The sequence below is a fragment of the Trichosurus vulpecula genome, chromosome 3 (genome assembly GCF_011100635.1).
Source record: "Trichosurus vulpecula isolate mTriVul1 chromosome 3, mTriVul1.pri, whole genome shotgun sequence".
Taxonomy (NCBI): Eukaryota; Metazoa; Chordata; class Mammalia; order Diprotodontia; family Phalangeridae; genus Trichosurus; species Trichosurus vulpecula.
In genome coordinates, this window is record NC_050575.1 from 407,802,178 (window position 1) to 407,816,617 (window position 14,440).

At 43.0% G+C, this 14,440-nt stretch overlaps 1 long non-coding RNA gene across 1 annotated transcript; it reads right to left on the reverse strand.

Moving 5' to 3' along the window:
- Positions 1-3,712: 3,712 nt before the first annotated feature.
- Positions 3,713-10,108, reverse strand: LOC118841155. The gene is made up of 2 exons (XR_005009841.1): positions 9,423-10,108; positions 3,713-6,691 (listed from the first exon to the last, which is right to left on the reverse strand). It is a non-coding gene; the product is annotated as an uncharacterized LOC118841155 (long non-coding RNA).
- Between the last annotated feature and the right edge of the window lie 4,332 nt (positions 10,109-14,440).

Here is a 14,440-nt window from a genome sequence, read left to right on the forward strand (position 1 = left end):
ACCATCCGGGCTGTCCTGGGCTGGAGCCCTGCTTCCCTCTGCTGTTCTGTGGGTTCTGCCGTTCTAGAATTGGTTCAGAGCCATTTTTATAGGTTTTTGGAGGGACTCGGGTACGGAGCTCACTCTAGTCCGTGCTTACCAGCCGCCATCTTGGCTCCGCCCCTCCAACCCCTGGTTTTGTATCTTTTTCAGGGTCAAGGGGGAGTCACACATGCGATTCACCCATGTAACCTAAAATCGTCACAAAAATTCGACTTAAATCCAAGTGGTCTAAAAGCCCCTGATGTCATAAACACGTCAGTCAAACCCATGTAAACTAGGCTTTCCCTTGACGCAAGGAGGTCATCAAGGACTCCTAATTTAATCAAGGAAGTAAAGGCCAAACTCTTCAAGGGCACTTGGTTGAATCAAGTGCTAAGAGCCCATTTTGATTGCCAATACACTCACCCATCTTGTACTTGTGAAGAAGTTGACTTTTTTTTTGAGACTACGTCTCCCTGTCTCATCCAGGCTAGAATAATAGTGGTCACCCGATGCCCAGACCCCACTGATGTTCAACACAGAAGCTCCATTTTCTACCTGGGCCAGTTTTCCCTTCCATGGTTGGACCCTCCTCCCTCCAAAACAGAAATAGTTACATCAAAAAGGAAGAGAGGGCAGGGCTTGGATCAAAGCTAGAAGTGAACAAAGCACGTTTATGATGCTTGGGCACTGAAGGGGAGAAAGGGGGAGATGATCTGAGTGGATGGAGTGGTGGACAGATGTTTCTGTGGTGGGAAAAAAGGAGGCTTTGATTCTCAGAAAGAAGATGGTTGGGAGGAGGGGCCAGTCTCTTTCTTTATTCCCTTCACATCTCAGGCTTCTCCCACTATCAGTCTTTCATACTCTTCTAAGGGTGGCAAAATGGCTGAAACCATGGACTTCCTTAATAGATAACCCCACTCCAAGCTGTGTTAAGAGGTGTAAATAACATTTGCTTTCTGAGCCAGAAGAGGAAGGTTAGTGTGATTTTAAGGCTATGTCCCACCAACCAAAAGAAATGTCTCCCCATTTGCTGTTAGCTGACAATCTTTTACGAAAGAGCAGAACTTTTTATTCCACAGTTAAGGGGAAACCCTTAATAGGGGAAAATAAATTGTTGATTCAAGTACTATGTAAGGGAAGAAGGTTTTGTTGGAGAAGGCTTAAGAATGGGAATCATGTGGGAGAAAGATGAGAATGAAAAAAATAACTTAATAGCGACCTTAGAAATTGGAGAAACATGCTAAGTAGCCTGGCTTGGAAGAGAGGAAAGTCTGGGTTTAGAGCTATAGAGATGGATTGTCTCCAGGGTTTACAACATGGGCAATTCTATATGTCCCAAGTTAGGACAGGGCCGCTCATTGAGTCTCAGGGAGATTATACAGTCTGCTCAATATGGCTTAAAAGGACAAGACTCACTTTATTGGCTTCCTCTAAAACAAGCTTAACTGCAGAAGTCTTCAGGAGTCCCTTGCCTCTGGTTAGAATTGTACCCCTCATAAAAACTGCACTTTATTTTAAAAAAACAAATGCATCTTCCTGCCTCTGAAATCTCCTAGAAAGATCATAGGACCCTAGATTTAGAGCTGGAAGGAACATCACTGGCCATCTACTCCAACCCCTTCCATTTACAGAGGGGAAAACTGACGTAGAACAAGTAATAGGCTTACCTGTGGTCACACCACAAATAAGTATTAGAGGTGCGAAATTCTGACTGGAGTATGTGAATGAAAAGCATTACAAATTGCAGGGACATCACTTCTCTTTCTCATCCCTAATTCTGGGCATGGTCTACAGGCCCACTCTGTGGGCAACTGCTTTGTAGAATGTGGAGGAATGTTTGCTCTGAAAACCAGACCCAAACTGAATATACAGGTGAACTCCTCTCCCATGGAGGGTTTTCAAGTCAGACTGACCATTGGGGACCAGAGTCACCCTGCTCCCTCCCCAGGTCCTAACAGCAGGGACAATTAGGGGCAACTTCTACCTCTTATTCATTTCTTTCCTTTGGAGAAACTCAATGGTGTCTGGCCATCTGACTCAGACTCCTGAAGACCCTAGATTAAGAAATGCAGTGATTTCCCTTTAGGCATCAATATCCTCCCTCCCTATAGCCCCTTGGCCACCAGGGAGAGAACATGGTGGCCACATCAATCCCAAGAATCAGAACTTGGCCTCAATGGATGCAGTCAATAATGATAGGATCCAAAGAACACTCAAAAGTGAGGGGCAAACCATCATTTTCCCACTTCATGAAGTCCTTGGTATTGGCACAGTGAAAAGAGCATTGGCTACAGAGTCCATAGTGTGAGTTCAAATCCCACCTATGATCACCACAGCTCCCCTGGGCCTCAGCTTCCTCATCTATAAAATGAAGGTGTCAGAATAATGGTTTCTAAGGGCCCTTTTAAGCCCTGGATCTATCAGCCTATATTCCATATCAGTTCACTACCTCCCTTTCCTTTAGAAGCGATACAGGGACAGAATTTACTCCTTAAAGGAAACTTTATTTTCCCTTCCCTTGGTGTGTTTTGAGATTTGTTCTTTCAATGTGCTTAACAAAGAAAAGAGCCTAATAGATAAAAAGTGCTGGGCATGGGACAGGGAGATGGGATCCAATCATAACTTTCACATAACCTTGGATAAATCATTTAACTTCTCTGAGACTCAATAAGGCATTTCCCTGGACTTAGCTGCAAAATCATCCAGGTGTAATCTGTCACAAGTGGAGGAAGCCACCACGCCATGAGTTTCCTACCCTGACGAAGTCACGATACCTCAAATATCAGTAGAAAATAGCATGTGTATTATATCCATGTGTACACAAAACACATTTTAATTCAGTGTATTACATGCTTGTGGCCCCCAAAATGCACAGCCTCTGGGACTTTCCTATCCAAACACCCCAACTCTCTCCCCAGCTCAGTCCATCGCCGCTTTCCTACCCATTCCCGGCTTGTGAGGTGGGAGTGTGGGGGTGGGGCAGTGCAGGGACAGAGAATCGATGAACAATTTGATGTTGTTATTGTTGTTGTTGAGTTAGTTTCAGTCATGTCCAACTCTTTGTGACCCTATTTGGGGTTTTCTTGGCAGAGATACTGGAGTGGTTTGCCATTTCCTTCTTTAGTTCATTTGACAGACGAGGAAACTGAGATAAACAGGGTTAAGTGACTGGCCCAAGGTCACACAGCTAATGTCTCAGGCCAGATTTGAACTCAGGTCTTCATGACTCCAGGCCCAATGCTCCCTTAATGTATATGTGAAATGTGTGCCTATTTCTTTCTCCAGAAAAAAATGGTCCACTGGAAAGAGAATTGGCATGAAGTCATAGGACCTGGATTTAAATCCTGCCTTGGATTTACTATGCTAAAATAAAGGACTAAGATGATTTCTATATCCTTTCAGCTCTAGATCTATGATCCTATGATTTCTGACCCCAACTGTTGTTTTACATGTTTTATGTACAAGTCCCACAATTAAGAGGCTTAATTATTTCTTCTTGGCTCCTTTGCCTGGAATTAGGGCAAGTGGCTATGAGAAGGCGGTGATACTTCCACTGGATGGCCCGTGGCCCCAACAGCAAGGTTTGTGATGAATTAAGCCCAAAGCACAACATCCTCTACATTTTACAGAGTATATTCTGTAAACAAATAATAACTTGATGGAAACGGCCAAACACAGTGACCTTACATGGTGTTACTAGATAGTTTATTTGAAAGTTAACAACATTTAGAGCAAGATGTAGACATATCACATCTAGGTACAATTCACTGTCTTTCTCACTAATCTTCCCTGTTTTACTTTGATCTTTCCCTCCTTTCCCTTTAGGTTTGAGAGAGACAAACCCTTAGCTCCTACTCTTACCTACTTGCTTCTCTTCTAAAATATCAGGCTTTTAAATGGAGGGATTTAGCCATGAAGGTAGCTCCCAGTCAGGCATGATTTAAGGGATACCCAGGAAGCTGCTGTTCCCAAAAATGGCATCCCCACTCTGCTGGCAATCCTTTACTCCATATAATTCATTGATGCCTTTTCAACCTTCTGTTGGTCTTGCCCAAATTTTTCCATGAATCCTTCAGAGATGATCCAACTAATGTGCAGACCTTTGAATCTTGTGAGTCCCCCCCCCCCCCCCTTGAATCATCCATCTGTTCTCTCATTCTCACTACAAGAAGAGCCCACATCCTTTTCTGGGCTAGTCCCCTCTTCGATGCTTTTGGAGTCACACCTTATACATAAACCATCACTTACAACAATTCACTATTGCCACGCATCTTTCCTTTGCCCATTAGGTTGTCTTTAACTGAGTTTCCTGAAAATGTGGTATTCCGTGATCAGTAGTTTTATAATATCACTGGGAAAATACAGAGTTAAAGAATTAGGTTTTCACAACAACGCAGTTTGGGATTACTAAAAGCAAAGCATTACACAATTCTCTATGTTCAATTCAATCTAATCTTTTCTCATGAAATTCTGGGTCCAGCTCATTGCCTATAAAACATATATCAACAGGCTAGCTAGTTGGATTGCTGCCACCATGACATATTTTGAGGAATTTTCATTTTTTATCCACTTTGTTTTTCCACAAAGGATACACTAAATTCTTTCACATTTCTGGATATGTCACTGTTGGTCAGTGAACAAACATTCAAGTGTTTACTAGATGCCAGGCACTGTACTAAATATGAAGTGTATTATTCCTGGGCTTGATGCAAGTCACTTGTAAACAGGAGCACTTGGAGAACTTTGTCTTCAATAAGAAATCCTTTCATTTAGACTCTATGCAGGACCACTGCCATGTTGAACTGCATGTATTCTACCATATTGAACCACTCAGCCCTATTCTAGCTATAAATAAAACTAGAAGCTGTCACAAAGCCACAGCAAAATGCAAGAATAGCTCATAAATCTCCTTCAGCAAAGTAAATATATGAGGCGTTCAAGTTGTTTTCATCACACTCCAAGGCAACAAGAAATATCATTTCATGCTATGCTTTGTTATCTCATCTTGCCGTTTTCACCAATTTCACAAGCCACAGCAAAGGTGAATAAAGCTTATATACCAATAAATATTGCAGAGGAAAGGGTAGAAAATGGGTTTTTTAAATAACTTGATGAAATTCTCTAAACTAAATTAACAATTTTGATGCTCAAGCGGTCATGTGAGGATGATAAAAACTACATTGGAGAATATGGTTCAGGACCAAGAAAGGAAAGGGGTCAAAGGCTTGTGGACCATTCAGAAGCCTCACATCAATAAATTGTGGACATTTTCAACTGAAGTGTTAGAAAGCACTTCATGTGCCAAATAGCTAACATACCTTAAAAGATAGGAAACCATGGATCCACTATAGCAGTGACTTTGGAGTCAGCTGGTGTTATACAATCAGATCAATTAATTAATTTTGATTAGAGCAAAGGTTAAAACAAGAATCAAATGGTGGGGGGGTCCCACAAAAACAAATGGACAAAATTGCTTTTATCACCATTTCCTAGAAAAGTCCAAATTATGCTGACTAGTTGTCACAACAAGGAGACCAAAAGAGGCCAGAAACTGCCACAGGTGTCAAGCACTCAATTTTGTGAAGCAGACATAGCAGCCACAGGTAGCAATAGTTTAGAATATGAGCTCATTTGAAAAACTATATAGAGAAGGACAGAAGACCAGTGTCATTGCTGCACAAGACAAGCAAAAACAATTAATGAAAACATGGAATTCCAGAGAGCTTGGTGTGAGATCCAGGTAAGTTAGATCATACTGAGAATACCTATAGCTAAAAACCAGAAAGACATCTAGTAGATGTGAAATGAAACATATCTTTCAGTGGTTTTACAATGACTGGTTATTATGAGGGACAAAAGTGGACCTGGCACATTTGGATTCCTAACCCCTCAGGATCAGATTTACTAAGGAGGTGGGGGTGGCCCTTGAGATGATGAAATTGAGAAAAGTGACTGGATTTGACCCAATTTATACAGAAGTTAATCTATGCTGGAGGTGGCATGATCCTTTTTTAATTACCCAATTTAAACTCATTTATTGGATGGGTAAACTGAGAGTCAGAATACTAAAGTAAATTGCATCTAATTAGTGGTAGAGCTCTAGGATTCAAACCCAAGTCTTCTGAGTCTGAATCTGGTGCTCCTTCCATTACTCCACACTGCCTTCGGAATAATAGTATAGATTATGGAGGGTACAGACCCCAAAGCATAGGACCAAGCCAAGCCCTATCTTGATCTGAGAACAGTGGCTACTCTGGACCTAGGTTTTGAGATGAAGCAGGTGGTCCTCTGAGCTAAAGGACCAAACAGGCCCAGGGAGGTGGGGGAAGGCTGTAATAGGCCCTGGAATTCTATGGTAGGTAGGATGATTGTCAGTAATAATCAGCAAAATCTTCAGCTTTCAGCCTTCTGAATTTGGAAATGAAATCTGTCCTGCATCTGCCACCAATGAATTAGGCTGGATCTCTCAGAGCACAGAGTGGAAACCAAATAAATGAAGAACTGGGGAGTTTTCCTTGGTTTCCATTGGTACAAGGACAAGCAGGTGTTTTTAATCACAGAATATGTGGAGTCTTTGACTGGCATTGCAGATGACGGCAACTCTCTTCTTCTGGTGCCGTAATCAGGGAAAATGGAGACATAGTCAGCACAATATCCACACTGGAGTCTGAAATGAATAATGAGACAAACATTTAAGGTCAGAAAGTCAATAGTATGTGTGTTTGCTTCTCAGATTTTCCCTTTGTTTTATCACAGCACATATGCCGTTATTTTACCACTACCTCAATTTTCTAATTCCTATTCAATCCCATATTTTCTTCAAATGAGAGAAAATATGGATTATTTTTAGAAAACAATCCTTCTCTCTACCCTCTGCCCCTGACTTCTTAAGCATAAAGAACTGGATTTGGAGTCAAAGGACTTGAATCTGTTCATTTAACACTTCTGTGACTGTGGACAAGTCATCTCACCTCTCTGGGATTCAGTTTCCTGATCTCTAGAATGAGAGTAGGTAGTAATAATCTCTTCTACCCCTAGATCTATGATCCTAGGATCTAAGAGCCAGTATCAAAAGAGAAAGAGAAGTGAAGCTGGTTATATCATCTCCTTGCTTTTCTCAGTGCTGACCCTTGCCCAAAAAGCCTGGCCATTGGGTTGAGAGATTAAGGCAGCAGAGACAAATGGAATGAGTTGGGTTGTGTTGGGATGGGATGGGATAAGATAGAATGGGATGGAATGGAAACGAAAGGAAATGTCCAAAGTAGTCAGTTTGTAAAGGCGAGTCTGGGCTTTCAGTTGTAGAGCTGGTTGGTCTCCAAGTCTCTGAACACAGCAAGTTACTCTCCCAGGATTCTGAATCACAACAGAGAGGCATATTCAGCTATGTAAACCTGTCATCCTCTAGTGATTAAATGACAAAATTATTTTATTATCTGATCTGATTTTCCCCCTCATATTTAAGAGGGTAGATTTCCTGCCATGGTTACTGAATCTCCTTTGCCCCACCTCATATCTCCATGAGGCAGAAGGGTATAGGGACATGTGATCTATCTAGTATTTCTTCTCAAGGGTAAGGTTAGTTTTTTCTTTGTCTTCATATTCCCAGACCCTCAAATATGTCTGGCACTTTGTGGCTCTGTATAAGCACTTACCAAATCAAAGTGAATAGAATTGAATTGTGACAAATGGTCCATTTTATCATAATTTTATCAAGTATATCTGGGACTTAATCCTGATGTTGGAACCTGGAGATTCTGTCAAGCTATTGCAGACCACAGCTGCGCTTCCATGGACAACTGATGCAAGAATGCAAAACACAGAAGTTGTTCCATAAACCAGAAAACACAAATTTCTTAAAAAAGAACTCTCTATTTGATAAAACTGGAAACTAGGGAAACTGGAAAGCATTCTGGCATAAATCAGGCTTAGACTAACACCTTATGCCATATTCCACAATACATTCTAAATAGATGTGTGGTCTTAATTTAAGAATATAGTATTAAAAAAATTATACCTCTCACAACTGTGGGTAAGAGACATATTCTTAACCAAACAAGTGATAGAAGCAATTACAAGAGATAAAACATTTCTTGGATAAAAGCTTGGTGTCAAAGATATACAAACAATTAACAGATAGGCAGATACAATATGTATATATATACATATATACACATATATGTGTGTATGTAACCATAAATCCATTCCTCAATGGATAGGTGGTCAAAGATGTAAACAAACAGTTCTCTATTAATCACATGAAAGAATACTTCTAACCACTAATTGTAAAAGTGCAAATCAAAACAACCTGTACACACACGTATGTATAGTGTAAATGGAAGGCAAGTATGTGTGTGTGTATTTGTAATTACACAGTTGTTTTCATGTTGTCTCCTCCATTAGAAGTGGGGCTCCTTGAGGACAAGGACTCCATTTTTGCCTTTATACCCCCAGTGCTCAGCACAGTGCCTGGCATATAGTAGGCTCTTAATAAATGTTTGTTGACTGACACATGACAGAAGTAGTGTGGTGAACACAGTAAAAAATCTTAATTTACAAGAGGAATACCTGAAATACTTAACGCTGGAATTCTATAGTTAAAACTGAATCAAGAATCTCATTCGAGGTTGCCTCGTGGGTCCGTTTTAACATTTGTTTCATTGTAAAGAGGAGCAAGCAACTGGCTTTAGCCCAGGCACTCCTTGGCTCGTTCTGTCTTTCTCTCTCCCTCTCCCCTCTCTCCCTCCCCTCTCCTTTTCCCTTCTCTCCTCTCCTTTCTCCCTCTGCAATTTCATTTGCTACCATGGTAACAGCTTTCACGTCTACACTATTGACTCCTGAATCTCTTATCTCCATCCCTGACGTCATTCCCCCCACCTCCCTCCCCCAAGCTCTTAACTCATCCATATTAAGGTTCCTCAAATTCAATTCCTTTCTATTCAGGAAACACTTATTAAGTGGCCGAAGTGCACTTAACAGTAAGGGGAGAGGCTGGGATTTACCAACCCCGTCGCCTTTCACCCAAGATATCCTACCGAAAAATTCACCGTGACGCTGGAATATTTAGATCAGTGTGCTCCTCTGAGGTCCCGTCCAGCTCCACGGATAAGATCCTATGATGCTATGAGCTCAAGGACACACAGATTCATTTCAGTGTCCCCAAATTAGAGTTTCATCTCTAGTTAATATCAACATAGCTTAAAATAGCACAGCTTGTTTCCTTAAAGGAGTGGACTCGGCAGAGCATACTGTGGACGCTGGCAAGCATACAGAAAAATGTCCCAAACCCATTTTCAATTGTAAAACGTTCAGCTCCATTCACCCCACCTCATCCAGCTTCCCCTTCCCGCCACAGTGGCCGAAGCATGAAATCGGGATCAACGAATAGCAACCGCGCTTACCTCCTCAAACATTCACGGGTCGGGTGGAAAGCAGCGGCCCCCACCATCGGCCCTGCCCACGCACGCCCAAGCCCCGGATCTTTTCGCTGGGCCCCCCTCCCCAGCTGGGGGGTCTGGGGGTGGGTGTGAGGGAGGGCCGTCGGGGCGAGGCTGCTGTCCTATTCTAGCTTGCTCGCCTCCTGCCACTGCCGGGTCCCCTCGTTCCAGGCCATGTAGACGAAGAGGGCCAGCACTATATGTACGGAGACTACGGCCACGATCGCGGAGTAGAAATAGCTGTCGATGGCAGGCAAGCCCAGCATGCCTTCGAAGAGGTACGTCTTAGACACGAAGTAGAGACCGATGGGCAAGGTGATCATCGCGGCGGTGAAGAGCATCAGAGTCCGCAGGGTGGCCAGCAGCGCGCGACCCTTACCCAGACCCGGTGGCTGCAACATCTGCAGGGCCCGTAGCTTTTTCTCGTCAATGGGGTCCATTGCGCGATCGGGCTGGACAGCGGCTCTGCAGACTGACTGGGATAATGCCCCTGCTTGGCCACACTGAAGCCGAGGGGCGGCAGCACCGTCAGCTGACCCTGCTCTGCGCCAGCCTCTCGGCCCCAACACTGAATCCTGGAGCTCATGTGACTCGGGGGTAATGGGGGGCTGAAGGGGGGATGCTGTCACATGTGTCTCCCCGGGGCCCCTGGCAACGGCCCCTCCTAGGCCGCTGATAGAAATGCGTCGCTTTTACGCACGCTTGTCGTCGGTCCCTGCTCTCCCTACCTTTGCAATACCGTCGCTTGTTGCCAAGGCTCTGAGCATCATTAGCTCCACACAGCTGAACACCTGGATCTCAGCCCCCAACCCTGCCCTCCCTACATTTCCTGCATCTTCAGCTGCCTATGAGGCATCATTACCTGTTGCATCACTGACCACTCAAACTTAATTAGTACTAAATCAAGCGAGAGACTGACTCAATGATAAATACAGATGACAGGTAGGCAGACGCAGGTCAGATGCACTTAAAAGAATAGAAACACATGGAGACCCAGGCACACACATAACCTGCTTCTAGGGGCCGGAGCCATCAGAACTCCAGGGTGGGTCAAATACCCTTCATTTTCTAAAACACCTACTTTCATCATTCATTTCTTCTCCCTTAAACTCCAAGGAAGAGATTTTTAACTTTTTTTGTGTCACAGATGACACAAAAGTCAGGCTGAAGAAAGCCATATGTTCCAGGCATTCTATAAATATTATCCATTTTGATCCTCACAACCACCCTGAGAGGTAGGTGCTATTATCCCTATTTTACAGTTGAAGAAACTGAGGCAGACAGCGGTTAAATGATCTGCCCACGATCACACAGCTAGTTGGTCTCAGGACAGATTTGAACTCAGATCTTCCATGATTCCAGGCCCAGTACTATGCCTATTTTACTAGCAGCTTCCTCTGGATCCCATGACATAGTTTTTAAGTGCATAAAATAAATACAAGAAGTCAATTATCTTGAAGTACTTATTTAAAAAATTTTAAAACATAAGTTCTCCAACTCTAGGTTAAGAACCCTTGCACTAAGAGCAGCTTAAAGTTACATGTAGGTTTGGGTCCCTAACACCTTTCACAGTTGCCTGGGACTGAACTGTTGCTCTGAAGTAGATTAAGTATAGGGAGGAAAAACATGGATCAGTGGCAAAAGGGCTGGACCCTGGAGTCTATTAATAGAGATCTTAGTTCATATTCTCCCTCTGAAACTTACTAAGTACATGACTGTGGAGAAATCACTAAGCCTTTCTGAGCCTCAGTTTTCTTATCTGGAAAACAAAGATAATAGCTACTAAGCATATCTCACAGTTGTTAAAAGGAACAAATGAAATCACGTATGCAGAGCATTATATTAATGCCAGTCATGATTATTACTTGAGAATCTACTTAAGGCCCTCCAGTTTTATGCAGCTCAACTGGTTAATTATGTCTTTTACCTCCAAATAATCCCCACTGCCCTGCAAAGTGCTCCTCAAGCATACTGTGGGTGTCCATTGGGATGATGATACGTCCATGGGGCTAAGGAGCAGGTAGGAGACTGAGCCCAGGGGGCCCGCTTTGGATACTTCCTAATTTGGCCTAGGCTTCCCCTGGTTACCTTCATGTGGGTGGGGAGATTTAGGAGCTTGACACTGATGGGTCTACACCTGGTACTGCACAAAAAAAAAATCACTCGATTTGGAGTCAGGTAATTTGGGCTTGCACTAAGACTCTGCCATATAGCCCCTGTGTGACCTTTGAGGCTTCTCAGAGCTGCATTTTCTTGATCTGGAAAATGAGAATGTTGGATGAGAAAACCTCTAAGGTCCCTTGAATCTAAGATCCGAAGTCATAGGGACAGTTAAAAAGTTCTGGGCCTGGAGCTAGGAGGACTTCAGTTCAAATCCAGCCCCAGACACTTGCTAGCTGTGTGACCCTGGACAAGTCACTTTACCTGTATTCATTTCTTCATCTATATAATGGGGATAATAATCGCACCTACCTTGTAGGGTTGTTGTGAGGATCAGATGAGACAATAATTGTAAAGTACTCAGCACAGTGCCTGGCACATTGTCAGCATATACAAATGTTAGCTATCGTTCTTTATTACTATTCCCCCTCTCTGAGTGAGTCTCAGTTTCCTCATTTGCAAAATAAGGAGGTTGAACTAGATGGCTTCTGGGAACCCTTCCAGGTCTAAATCTTTGTTCCTTAGCACTTCTGTTCTACAGCTTAGAACCCAGCCAATTCTCCCACCCTGCCAACATCATAACAAGGAATATTCAAGGATTTTTCAATGGAGATACTCCTTGTAGCTCTCTTCTTCCCAAGTCATAATGCCTCTTCATCTTTAGGGATATCTCTGGAACAGTTTTTGAAGAGATGAGTGGTTAGTGCTGACCACCTTCAGTGCCTTGCTCATAGCAATCAAAAGGTAATCGACTTGCTATACCTATTTCTACACATGTGGTTTCCCAATTTAGAATGTCAGTTCTCTGAGGCCAGGGATTGGTTTTGCTGTTTTTGTATCCCCAGAACTTAGCATAATGTCTAGCACATAGTGCATGTTTAATAAATGCTTATTGAATGCATAGGAGACAAGAGAAACTAGAAAGGTAAATTCTTATGCACAATTCGAAAGGGCTAAGTAATGATCACCTAATGACTTCTTAGTAGGTGGAGAACAGACAGCTTCTTCAGATTTCCACTGTTTTCAAGGGTCACAGAGAGAGTGAAGAAAGAAAAAAAATTAAAAATTGGAGTCAGACTAGGAACCATTCTGGGGATGCAGCTGCCTCCTCCTTTAGGCCAGCCCTAGGTTGAACAGAAACTCTAGAGTAGGAGCTCTTAACTTTTGTGTCCTATAGACCCTGTGGTAGTCTGGTAAAGCCTAGAAGGCTCTCAGAAAAATGCTTTGAAATAATCGAGGGAAATGTTAAATTTTAGTTAAATGTTAGCGAAAACAAAGAGGTATTTTTTCCTTATCCAAATTTAAGGACTCCCTAAAATCAATCCATGGAGCTCTTAGAGGGGTCTGTGGACCCCAGGTTAAGAACCCCTGCTTTCAGGAGAGTTTGGGGTCTATGTTGGAGAGTTCTCAGGCCAAGCCTTTATCACCTCCAATTACCTAAAATATTCAAAGAAAGTTTTTCCTTTTTTTCCTTGAATTATATAGGTATCTGTGTTAAGCCTCTGCTCCACGTTGAGAATGGAAATGTGACCTGTAAGTGTCAAGTAGTTGGGTTCTAAGGGGATGGGGGAATGAGGAGAGGACCTCAGGAGACTGGGCATCTACGCTGGCTGGGGCAGCTAACACAATGGATGATGGAACCAGGACTCGACGTGGTCTTGACAGGCTAAATCATTAGTTTGAATTCAATAAAGTGAAATTTAATTGAGATAAACATAGCTGTATACTTGGGTTCAAAAAACTGACTTCTCAAGCACAAGATATGGGAGATATGGTTCGACAGCAATTTGAAAAAGATCTGAGGGTTTTAGTGGACTGTGGAGCCAATATAAGTCAACAAAGATAAGGCAGCCAAGAAAGTTAATTTGATCATGGCTTGACTGATAGGCTGAGCTTCCAAGAATAAGGAAGTAATAGTCCCACTGGATTCTATCTTGGTCAGATCATAATCAAAATATTTTAGGAAGGACCTTCATAAGGAGGGGAACATCCAGAGAAGGCAACCAGGAGGGTGAAGGACCTCAAATTCATTCCATTTAATTCAACAAACATTTATCAACTACATACCACATTCCAGGTACTGCACTCTTGTTGAGAATGCAAAACCAAAGCCAATAGTCCCTTTCTTAAGGATCTTTCTTAAGGGTTCTATTGCACAGAGAAGAAAGGGGAAGGGAACAAGCATTTATGAAGTGCCGACGATGTGCCAGGCACTGTGCTAAGTGCTTTATTTTGCCTTGTTTGATGTTATTATTATCCCCATTTTACAGCTGAGGAAACCGAGGGAGAGAGAATTAAGTGACTTACTCAGGATCACACTGTTGGGTCATCCTGACTGTAATGTTCTATTGCAAGGGAAGAGAAGTGAAAGAGAAGGGAAGGGAGGGGAGGGGAGGGAGAAGAGGGGAAGGGAAGGGATTTATAGAGCGCTTTAAGGTTTGCAAAGTGTTTTACATACATTGTTATTTGATCTTCCCAGTGACCAGTGACGTATTATAGGTGTGGTTATTCTCATTTTACACATGAAGAAACTGAGCCTGAGAAAAGTGAAATGGCTCCCAGTGCCCTGGGCATCCTGCTTCCCCAGCCCCCCAGCTCCACCTCCTCTCCTGGCATGCAGGAGTCCCTGTCTCGCCCCCATAGCTGCTACACTGTCCAGGGTGTCCTCCTTCCCATGTCCTACCTCTACTCTCCTGACATAGGCTTTCCACCTCCTTGGCTCCACTTCTTCCACAGCCCTTTGCTCTCCCACCAGGATCCAGGCTTTCTTTACTTTCCCTGTTGCTTCCCCTGAGAAGCACCTAACTGGCAGAAACTGTTTT